Consider the following 12865-nt stretch of genomic DNA (forward strand, 5'->3'; position numbering starts at 1 on the left):
CAGTGGAGGATGATCTCTGCGAGGCTCCTAACAGGGACACCACCCGGGTGCTGATGCTTCTTGATCTATCAGTGGCTTTTGACATGGTCGACCATATTCTGGTCGAACGTGTCAAAACTGCGGGCATCCAGCGCACCTTACGGGACTGGATTAAGTCACTACGGGTTGTGATTTCTTCATACTTTTTTCAACTCAAAAAAATCAGAAAGAACATCAATCTTCTCTCTGTAGAGGCTCTTACACAGGTTGCTATTGCACTGGCACTTTCAAGGCCAGAGTATGCCAATTCCCTGTATTTTGGTCTTTGTTAGTGTCTGAAACGCAGACTTCAACTGGTTCAAAATCAAGCAGCCAGGCACCGTCAACCACAGAACTGTCGCATCTCTCCTTTACTGAAGAATTTGTATTGGCTGCTCGTATAACAGCGCTCCATTTTAACACTGAAAACAAGCCAGGACTGTTCTTGCAGCCCATGGGCAAACTCCAGAATGAAGATTGCACTCAGTCAAAACTGAAAGTAGTTGGATACTCACTCTCAGGTGCTATGTTCTGACTGAAGAACCCATTGGAACTATTCAGGGACATTTTATATATTTTCTGCACCAGGTTGGCAATTAAACCTGTGCTCTGCATTTTCTGCACTACCTAAGTTCACCTGTGCAACTTCAAATTTTTCTCTAGTCTAAGACTATTCTAAATGAATCATCTGGTGTGGAGAAGGAAAAAAGGGTTGTGTTCATTGATGAAAGCAAGGTGCTATTATACCCTGGTACTGCAACTGATCTAATATTGCTTTCATACCACATTTTGCTTCTGGTTTTAAAAGATATTGAGCTTGTGGTTGTGGTTCACTGCGTAAGGGAATAACACAGGGACTAGAGTACTTGTCATACCCTGCTTGATTTCTATATAAGGTTGGTGCTTGTCTCACATTCCATTCACTCACATACATTTTCCTGAAAGCCTCAGGTACTATGGGAGAGAAGGCTACCCTTATGGCTTGCTCCCTCCAGACTGGAGGCCAATCTTCTTCTGCTAAGATTGTCATAATCTTCAGATAGTTGGGTCCAGAGGACTGCCTTAATTTTACGTGGTATGTCCCCTTCAATTTTTATATTTAAGTTGTAAACCCTATCAGGAGGATTTAAATGTTGATCTGGGGCCTCAATCTGTATAAAGTCATTAGTTGGATTCACATCCAGAAACCTCTGAAGAGTCTGATGTAATATTGTGACTTCTGCTGCGCTATTTAGGAGCGCTGTCAGTCAAGTCCTGTTTCGCAGTACGACTCGCAGCTGGATCGGCATGTTTTTTTAAAAGTCCTGGAACTTTCTTCTTTTTAACTGGTTTTCTAGAGTCCAATCCTTTGATCCTCCCTCTTTATGTTGTTGTCAGACTTAGGTCCTCCTTCACTTTTTCTACCATATTCCTCTTTTCATCAGAACTTGGATCGGCTTCCCCATTCTGTTCTTTTACCTTCAGTATCCTAAAAAGACCATCAAGAACGTCTATAAGAATACTGATAACGTTCAAGTTTTTAAATTTTCCTGCAGTCTCTTACGTTATAATCACCCCAGCCAGATTCCTGAAAAGCACATTATCCAGTCCCTCTTCTATCTTTATCTTCTTTTTTTAATTGCTTTCCATTGCAGATTTCTCTTTAACAGACCCTCAGTATCATTTTTAGGTTTAAATTGTGGTTTATTAGGGCGAGTACCCAAGGTATCCCTACCTACTGAGGTATAAAATTCTGCAATTATTTTTGGTAGTTTCTGTTCGCACTCAGGAACTGGGTCTCCTTCGCATAGTCAGAACTGAAGTCTCTCCCTTTATATGTTATGTTATGTTATATTTAATTTATACAGTGCACGGCTACTCGGAGTGTCCCGGCGCTTGCTCCAGGAAGAACAATGCACACAAATCAGAGGCTAAAAAAGCAGCGTTTTTAGTTTACTTTATGCTGCTTAGGATAATAGAGGAAACTGTGGAGAAGTTACCCATTAACTTCATTCCTATGTCCACGCTGGTGCAGCTCTGTGCTCGTTTTGTAGATGAATAAGTACATCAGGGAGGACTGCCAATGAAGGCGTACCATGCATATTGGTGTAAATGCAAGAAAATATGCTTCCCAGGTGTTACACTCCTCTACAGAAGATACCATCCCAAGAGGGAGACACACTGTCAATAGTCTGAGTTTATTTTGGGGGGGTAGAGTATGGATACACTACTTCTAAATGATTGGTCTTACGAGCGATCCAGGAAAGACATTTTATCATGCTTCGCAGGCGCCTTCCCCGTTAATCTTCTGTGGACTAATAGTTTGTATTTGTGCAGGAGATGTAGGTCCTGCTGGCACAGCAGGTCTGGAGCTCAAAGTATGTTGTACAAACTGTACTAGTCTCCTGTATAAGGTAACTGTATAATTTAGCACCCCTACCACCTCAGGTTGTGTTAGGTTGAAAGGGCGATAAATGGGAGTGTAACCAGCCAAAACTGGCCATTTCGCTTTGTCATTGCTCAGAGGCCCCAACCAAAAATCTCATTGTGTATGTGGGAACTGTTCAAATATATGGGTGTGCAGTTCCTAGGATGTTAGTGAAAGTCAGGTCTCTGGAATTACCTCCAAATGGAGGAAGTGCCCTCAAACACCCCGAAAGGTGTCATGCTTCATCATCTGGGCGTGCCCCTCGTCAGGCCGGCACTGCAATTCCCAACGGGCACCCGCAGAGGGGCTCTTTGGCGGAGTTCTTTTGATAAAGCCATTTGGCGAGTGAGGGTATGTGGACTGAAGAGAGTAGTGTAGTAAGTGAGGTTTAAAATAGGTTTAGGGGGACTCTTATTAAATAAATTTTATTAACACAGCTTGCTAACCTAAGTAAAAACAGTGTTGCTCGTATCGGAGATGATGATCCAATAGAGCATAAAGTCTATTTAGTTTTTGGTCAACATGTTTCTTGCCTCATCAGCCCCTACGGGGTCTATTGAAAATTCGTCAGGACCATAACAGGAAAGTATCCTAGTAGTCTTATACTACTGCAGGGCTGGTGTATTCACCTTGGCAGAATTAATCTAGTCGCCAGCCGTGTTATATCCTACAAGGTTATGAGGCCCATTAGGATGGCGGGCCGAAAAACACCCCGACTGCCATGGAAGCGGAAAACAACCACCAGGCGGCACCGTGGGAAAACCGGCGGCCAAATTAGGATTAACCGCCAAAATAATCAGACCGCGGTGGAATGAGGTCAAGAAAAACTGCCCGTAGCGGGCGATGATGGCCAAAATCCATCCGCGGCGGTCGGAATCGCGGCGGACAAACACCAACCGGCCGCAAGTATAGCGGAGACACCGCACCGTAAATTAGGATATCCCCGACAGTCCCGCGGTACGTTCCGCCATCTGCAACCGCTGCGGTCGCATAATGGGATGAATGGGAGAGCCAGCGGAAGAGCTGAAGCACAGCCGCCGCAGCGGACGAACCGTAAAAAATATGGCGGACAAAGCCAAAACCCCACAAGAAGGCCAAAAAGTGCGCACAGAAAACTAGCCATGCCCCCCAAATACACAAAACACACCCCAATGACACAAACACAAGGCAAAATGAAAAATACAAATGCCAGGACAACACACCTGTCAGCAACACCCCAATTGGACACACCCACATAGCTGAGTATGAAACCAGCCCCTTCCCTGACCACAATCCCTTGCAAAACTCCAGGAGAGAAGGGACACATACCACAGTTGACAGGAGAGGCAAATGACACAACATCACTTGCCACACCACACACAGCACCACCAACACCTCCACACCAGCACAACTATCCCCCTGCACAACACACACCATACACAGCACAACCACAACCACCACTCACACGCCTGCACCCACAATCACTTTGCACACCACACACCATGGCCACACAGAAAATGCCCAAATTCACTGAGAGTGAGTTGAAGGTCATGGAAGATGAGATAGTCAGAGTGGAACCACAGCTTTTTGGTACCCTGGTCCAACAGACACCATTAGCTACAAGGACACAAATGTGGGCAAAGATAGTCCAAAGGGTCAATGCAGTAGGGACCACCCCAAGATCAAAAAAGGAGATCATGAAGTGGTGGCATGATCTGAAGAGGGTGGTCAAGGAGAGGAGGAGCAAGAACCGTGAGCTGGCTCAGAGGACTGGCGGTGGCCTGTTGCAGGGATTCTGCTTATGCGCAGAACTATGCGCAGGAACCCAGGCCCTCAGTGAATTGCGGTGTACCAAAAACTCACCTCAGAACCCAGAACCCCCTATCTGGCCAGCATCAGTGTCCCATTCGTTATCCGAGGTTTAGGTCGGCGGTCCCAATGTATAGACAACCCAGAACAAGCGACTTAGTATATTTCTCAGGAATGGTGGGAATCAGAAACACCTTTTCGTAATTATTCTCGTACCAGTCCACAACAGAATAAACAGAGACACGGGAAAAGTTTAAAGCGTTTATTTTATAAACCTCGTGCCCTAATATGCAGCAGTTTGGCTAACATTAGCAGACAAACGATTAAAATCAAAACCATCAGCATAGTTACAATACCATGGAAAATGAAAGGAGCAATCCTACTAAAATGACAGTGGCTCTAGGCCACCTTCCTTTCTCTAACACACATAGTATTATTAGACTAACAAAAGGTCTCTAGGCTTGAATGGGGAACCCCATACCGTATAGATCAGCTCAGAGAGTTCACATCACAGGATCAGCTATGCTCTGCTCCTAGGAACGCTCTCCTTCCGAATGTCATGAAAACATGTAACACTGCAATATTAAAAGCATTCGACTTTCAGGTATTTGCAGCTGCGTGCGTGTTATGGCTAAACTAGTGGGCCGATCAACCTGAACTCAACAACATGCACCGTCTAGCGATCCAGACTGTTTCTGTTACACTGTGTACAGACCAGGGTCTCTATTCACTGTTTAAGATGTTAACAACAGACAGTTCTCATGTGAAGCAAAGTCGAGTAAGCATTTCTCAATTCTAATAACATGTGACTACAGTGTCGTGTGCAAAAGCAGCAAAAGCGGCAAGATGGCTTTCTAACATTTAACGCGGTTATGCTAATTTAGCGTTGTACATAGATAGATAACGATCATCACTACACCCCCCCATGATCGGACCACTCACCACTATGGGCGCACTAGCAAGAATGCAGAGTTCAAGTTCGATAGAACGGAACCAGGGGCATGAACTAGAAGTCCACATAAGGTAAGTGAAAAAGTTTTAAAGAAAAGGCAATGGAAAAAGTTTAAAACGTAGAGAGGGAAAAAAAAACCCCATTTAGTCCACTAAAAATCGATGAAGGACTGAGGACCGAAAGGAAGTTCAAAAGTCAATCCATCAAAGTGTATGCACAATAGGTTGCTACTGCTTCCAAGAGGAAATCATTGGAACGTTCCGCAAAAGTATCTGCCATCCAGTTCAGGACAGGGAAAGAACAGACATGTTCTTCAACCACCGGAGCCTCCAGCACCTGGCGAGGACAACCGGGGTGCACCTCAAGATAACTGTTCGTTAAGAAGTCAATCGCTGCAGCTCCGATGTCCCAATTACCAAGAACTCCATGCGCTGCAGCACAGGCCATAATCCCGACACCAGAACAGTCCGACTCGTGGGCCACTAAGGGGCTCATAAGCCGATCATAATCCGGATCAGGAGACACCGGGTTTGACAGACACAAATCCAGAGCCCATTGGAATGGACAATCTAGGCAATGAAAGACAGGCTGCACACAAGTAAAGTAGGCAAACCAGAAGGACAATCCATAGGCTACGCTCAGAGTCGCCAGTGGTAAGGCGCCGTAGAAGTCAATCATCTGGTTACGAAGATGGTGCAGCCGGGACATGTTGTTGTGCCACGCAAGTTGTGCATCCATAGCGCAAGGCACAGATCAACAATAGTATTCCAGCTACGAGGGCAAGAAGTAAAGGGAGACCTCCGAAGACACTGGAAAAAATAGAATGAAAAAAAGCCGGGATCACACCAAAAATAGTTTGAAAAGAGGTCACGAGGCCGGAGCCCACGATTTAAAAAAATGAGCTATGCCACTTGTAGAAAAGACATTAAAGATAGTCTGTATCAAGGTCCCAAAATGAAGTGGGAGATCAGTATTCAAAAGTGCTTGCACCTCAGTGCGCGTGTTAGCTACGTGAAGGACAAATGTTTCCCGGGATGAAGTCAGAGCGACTTCTTTTTGAGACAAAAGAGCCCTTATTCTGCTCATCTTATTGAACTCTGCTTTCAAGGTTGGAATCGAAGGCCATATGGAGACATCCAGCCGGCCATGCGGGGCTGGGAAAAGGACGTTATTACAGCAAACTACTCTCCGTGATACAGTCACGATGTAGGGAATCCCCACTAACATCCCACAGCAAGCTTCATTATTTAACAGCAAATAACTACCGTTAGCAAGCAGTGTAAAAGATGGAATAATAACTGGCACTGGAATCCCTTTCAGGACGCAAGCTAAATTAGGGGCATGGACATTACATGCACCATGCAACTGAATGTGCCTACACACAACAGAGTGATCCGGTGCGGAAGGGCACTCTTCACCTATCAAGTAAACCTCCTTGCCGTCCCTCACACATCTGTATGTGAAAGGGAGCGACCAGACTTCATGTAGGAAGACAGTACCCAACTGTTCGTACCTGCCTAAAGCATAATGTTTCATGCACAAACTAAACTTAAACAAGGGAAACGGTAAAGTGATCAACCCATGTACTAGCCACACGGCCGAATTCAGTTCGGCAACAGAGAAAGGCAAAGGTTCTAACTTTTCAATGTGCAGCAATGAATATGTAGCATCTTTCATGGACATGAATTGCTGTTTCGCAGTCAAATTAAAGGGAAGGAATAAAGATGAAGTATTCATGTAATCCCAAGGGACTTTCCCCGCCTTCAATGTTTACAATGTCCATGCAAACTGCATAATAGATCGCAATTGGTTTTGACCATGATACAATACAGATAAATCATCCTGCACAATGTCTACCACAGATGAAACAATATTATCTAAAGTATATATTCTGGAAGACAGGGTGTTAATGCTATTATCTATAACAGCCAATACTTTTTCCATATTGGCTTGATCAATAGCACCTAATCTGGAAGCAGCCTCAATTTGTGACAACTTCCAAACTTCGTTATAAACAGCATGCACCCACCGCTTGGGTCTGCCAACTGCAGGACCCTTAACAAAATCATTCAAATCTATTTTGTCATTTAATCGCGCTAAATGGAGTTTAACAGACGCTAAAATGGAATGTTGCAGCCAAGACTGGCATAACTTTCCTACTGAGTAGGTAGTCACAGTGTGAGAGGATTCAAAACGGGGGTCCACACGAACCTGTGTATACCCCTGCATCAAATCCAGAAACCTATGTTGACAGGAGTCCGAACTCGTTTGCCACACCAACCACCCCTTCGGATTCAATGTAGAAATATTGAAGGACGTGTTGGAAACCTGTGCCTGCAACATATCAACGGCACTCATCTCGATGGCAACATCAGGCACTATGTCAGAAGCTCGGGCCACAACAGAATTTCTCAGCATTGAAGGGCACGAAACCGCCGGAGTCATACTAAGAAGAATCGGCCGCTCATTGTAGTTTGACATTGTCAATCGAAATGTACCTGTTATCCATTCGACCAGGAAGAGGAGGCAAAATGACAGTTCTTGTACCCTGCACTCCAAGCACTGGAACCGGTGCACGATAAGAGGGGCCAAACTCCTTTTTGTTCTCCACCTTCTCACGGACCAGATCACCATCGGGGTAGCCAGCCGACTACCGGAATCTGAACTTCAGCTTCAGATGAGGAGGGTACGTGTTCCTTCGCTAGACTGTTTCTGGCTTCTTGTAGAGTCTGCAATACAGCACAGTGTTCATCTACGTCAAAGGGTGCGGCTGACGCCGCCATGTCTAGACCATCAAGGTCTGGAACAAACATTCGAACACCAAAGAGCATCATGTATGGGGTCCGCCCACCCAGAGACCTTCTAGGGAGATTATTAAGTGCACGTTGTACGTCATACAAGTGGGCAAGCCAGTTCCGGCCAGTACCCAAAACTCTGGCTGTCAAAGATTGCTTTAAGTCATGGTTCATTCGCTCCACTACACTATTGCCCTCAGGCCGGTATGGAGACGAAAATTTGACTTGGACCCCCAAATTTCTCATGGCCTCTTTGTACGCCTTAGAGGCGAACGCCGGGCCCTGATCAGAATGAATGGTACCACACGCAAAACTTCCAACAAAGACACGCAAATCCTTTATGACAGTGCGAGAATCAGCACTCCTTTGTGGCCATACCCACAGAAAACGTGTGCACGAATCCACTGCAACCAAGATGTATTTGAAAGTAGTATCAGAGGTAAAAGGACCGCAGTGATCTAAATAAACACAACCCAATGGTTTACTAGATATGTACAACTGAGTTTGTGGTGGGCGCGCCGCAGAGGAAAGTTTAATCTGCTGGCAAATGTCGCAATTAAGAACATAAGCTCTGGCCTGTTTGTACAAATCGCACCACCAGTAACGTTGTTGTAACAAAGATACAGTAGCCGCAACGCCGGCATGCGCGGACGCCATGCCCTCGTGGCTGCTAATATCAAAGAAGGTCTGCAGTCCGCGTTGGGAATCAATCTGTCACCAACGTCATTAATCCTCACTAATGGGACTTTATCAGGACTTAAGAGAGTTGAGAGTTAATAATTTACTTAATAAAGTAGTTCCGTTCAAACCTCTTAGATTTTCACCCAAAAGCTCTGACACTGGCTGGTACACGTCTGCTTTACGAGAGGAGAAGAGTGCTTGTAAAAAATTGGAGCGTGTTTGGCGACGCTCACATAGTGAGCAAGCCAAAACTACTTATAAAGCAGCTATGATAATTTATCATAATAATGTGAAATTGGCCCGCAAAACGCATATTGCAGAGACTTTGGAACATGCAGGTAACAATTCTAGATTGCTGTTTCAAATTGTGCGCGATTTCACGAACCCCAAATCTTGTCAAACTAGTGACAGTTCTTCTCAGACATTATGCGATAATATCTCTTCTTATATTTGTACAAAAAGTTGAAAAGATTTATCAAAATATCACCCTCCTCAATACCTCTGTTCCTGTCTCTGCTGTTACTATACTCCACCCCACTAGTGTAGGACCTCATTTGACTACATTCCCTGTTATTACCATCACTGAAGTACAAACACTTCTGGAATGTACCAGATCTGGGTCCCCCCTGGATATCATTCCAGCTAAAATTTCTTCTAAATTTGCGGCTCAGTTGGCGCCACCATTAAGTTCCATTATTAATAATTCTTTACAATCTGCCAGACTTCCGCAAAGATGGAAACACGCCCAAATTATCCCCATTCGTAAAAACCCTAACATCTCTCCTGAGGAACTGTCGAATTACCGTCCTATATCGTTGCTCCCATTACAGAGTAAGATCGCTGAGAAACATATTAATAAGCACTTATCTGCCTATCTTGAGTCTTCTAGTGCTCTTGATGTTTCTCAGTCAGGCTTTCGTGCCAAACATAGTACGGAGACTGCCTTGGTGGAGGTAACAGACAATATTAGAATGGCTGTGGATCAAGGTCAGGCGGCACTCTTGGTGCTGCTTGACCTTTCAGCAGCATTCGATACCATCTCCCACCAAGTTCTTCTGTACAGATTGCAAGAGCTGGGCATTAATGGATCTGCATTAAGCTGGCTGTCAGACTTCTTGTCTAATCGTACTCAGGCAGTATCATTGGGCTCTTTTACCTCTGCTCCCTCACAGGTTACCAGGGGTGTCCCTCAGGGCTCATGTCTGAGCCCTACTCTGTTTAACATCTATGTGACACCTCTGGCTAAACTGATGAGGGACTTGGGGTTTCATCCCATTTCTTACGCAGATGACACCCAACTCCTCCTCACCTTCGACAAAGCTAGACCAGACATTCAAACCATCTTTTCTCAGGGCATGATGGCTATTGCCTCCTGGATGAAAACTAACTATCTCCAGTTAAACTCTGAGAAATCTGAGATCTTGTTGTTCGGGGGTGCTGACATCTGTTGGTCGCCTAGCTGGTGGCCGGAGGAGTTGGGTAAAGCTCCTGCTCCTAAAGAGGTAGTTAAAAACTTGGGCATCAAGCTCGATAAGAAACTCACTCTTCAGACCCATGTTAATACCATTGTTGGTTCCTGTTACCACATTTTAAGTCTACTCAGAAGAGTGTTTCCGTTGCTCCCTCTTTTCACCAGAAAGACTTTAATTCAGGCGCTGCTCATGAGCAAGATTGACTATTGCAATGCTCTTCTCCTTTCTGCTCATGTAGCTTCATTGGATAAATTGCAGGCTATTCAAAATGCGGCTGCCCGTTTGGTAACAGACTCACCTGCCAGGACCCCCTCTCTGCCTTTGCTGCATGAACTGCATTGGCTGCCTATCAAAAAAAGAGTGCAGTTTAAAACAGGCTGCATGATTTTTAAGGCTCTAAATGAGCTTAGCCCTCTCTATCTTGCCAAGAAATTGAAAGCATATATTCCCTCTTGCTCACTTAGATCAGGATCAAAAAGTTTCTTCTTGTTCCTAGAATAAATAAAGCCCGTGCTGGTGGGAGGGCCTTTTCCTATCTGGCTCCTATGTTCTGGAACAGTCTTCCCCAACATCTTCGTATGGAAATGTCCCTCCTCCAATTTAGGAAGCTGTTGAAGACACATCTTTTCTAATGTCTAGCTAGACTTCTGTTGCAAGCGCAGAGATACCCCTCGGGGTGATTCAGCGCTATATAAAATCATAAAATCAAAATCAAATTAAGCGATAATAGTAACGAGCAGGGAAACCCTTCGGCGGCTTCGTGCCCTGCTTTGTAGCAGCAATAGCTGCCAAGATGTCATCATCGATCTTACTTTTGGATCTTGTAACTGCTGCTACTAAGTATGTTGCCACTGCTGTTTTAGCTGCCTCGTCAGCCAAGCTGTTACCGACAGCATGGACACCAACCGGTTGGTGACCAAGAGTGTGAATTACATTCACGAGGGGCAGACATTCTTTAAGATCTGCCACTCGAACCCAAAGCAATTTATGCTTAATCATGCTACCTTTGGAATCATGGTAGTCATTCTGAGACCAGAAATGCAGATTGTCGTTGTAAGACTGAACACAATAGAAGGAGTCACTCACAATAAGAGTAGTGACTCGGGGATCAGCAAACTCCAGTGCAAGCACCAGAGCATGAAGCTCCGCCAACTGAGCGGTACAATCACCCAATGACTGCGTGTGTACGACATCAGACAGGAATTCACCATTTACGAAAGTACCGACTACAATTGCGCAAGCCGCTGAATAGGCGTGCTTTGATCCAGTTGCGGGTTGCACAGACCTGTCAGTGTATATGACACAATGGTAATCCTCGAGCGGGCGCAAGGACAGAGGAGCCGGATGAACAAATTCATTCATGCAAAAACTCCTGGGTCTGAAGTGCCGCGTCAAATATAAAAGTGACATCCGGCGAGGTCAAGGAAGTGGCCCATTGTATCCACCTTGGATGCAAAGCTTTAGAATTCGGTACACTCGCTTTCATCACTGCCTCTAGAGCAGGATAGGGTGTAACCACCAACATGCGTTTCCCTTGCGACAGCGCTCGTTCTTTCAGAATCGCCATCTGGACTGCTGTCAGAACTTTCTCGACAGCGGAAAAACGCAGTTCAGCTGAAGTGTACAAGTGAGATTTGTAAGCAATGGGGACGGTGTCGCCCTCATTGAACGTTAAGTATGTGAACCCCACTGCGCCGGGCACTATTCTTATGACCAGGTTAGTGTGGTTATCACGTGTCAGTAAGTACTTAGAAGCAAGAAGATCAGCTTGCAATAGCTGCAATATAGCTGAATGCTCAGGCAGCCAACAGGATTTGGAAAAAGTAGGTTGTACCAAGGCGTAAAGCGGCTTGATACGCTGGGCATAATCCGGGATATAAGTTCGACCGAAATTTAGAAAACCCAGCAGGGATTGTAATTTCTACAGTGAAGTAGGAGCACGGAGGCATGCGCACTTTTCGAGAAAGTGCGGAGCCAATCCTCGACCTTCATTGTTGAGTTCGTACCCCAAGAACAACACTGTATACTCTGCTATGTGCGACTTCGCAGAATTGAATTTGTAACCGAAGTCTGCAAACAAAACAATAATGCGATCAACGCGCCGACGATGCGGGTCCAACTCGTCATCCGTGAGATAGATGTCATCCACGTACGAGTACGCATCCGGGTCTATACCCTCCAAGAGGGAGACCACGCGAGCGGCAAAGACTCCCGGGCTGTTCTTATAGCCCATTGGTAATCTTTTGAATTGTTTTTGTTTGCCACCAGAGGTGAACGCCGTCCACTCACTACTTAGAGAGGACAGGTTATGGCTGTAAAAGCCATTGGAAATGTCAAGTTTGGTTTTAAACCTTTTTCTCACGAGACTATCGACGAGAGCCGAACTATGGGTGTTCTGTACTGCACAGGTCCGGCAATGAGAGTTAAGGTGCCGGTAATCCAAAACTAGGCGGTACGACCCGTCAGGCTTCGTCACAGTAAATAAGGGATTATTCATAGGTGACACACATGTTTTGATTACTCCCTGATATTCCAATTGTTCAAGGATAGACGCTACGTGAGATCTAGCTTCACGACGCATGGGGTATTGGGGTTGTGGCTGGGGCGTTGTCCGCAACGGAATCTCATGGCCGGGGTAAAATTTATCCCAGCCCACCTGAGTCCGATATAACGCAGGCGCTTGCACCTGAGCCCATTCCCCGGCATACTTATCAGCTCGGACCTTAGGCACTGTGTGCGCAAAGGACGGGAG

The sequence above is a fragment of the Triturus cristatus genome, chromosome 1_1 (assembly GCF_964204655.1).
Source record: "Triturus cristatus chromosome 1_1, aTriCri1.1, whole genome shotgun sequence".
In the NCBI taxonomy this organism is placed as follows: Eukaryota; Metazoa; Chordata; class Amphibia; order Caudata; family Salamandridae; genus Triturus; species Triturus cristatus.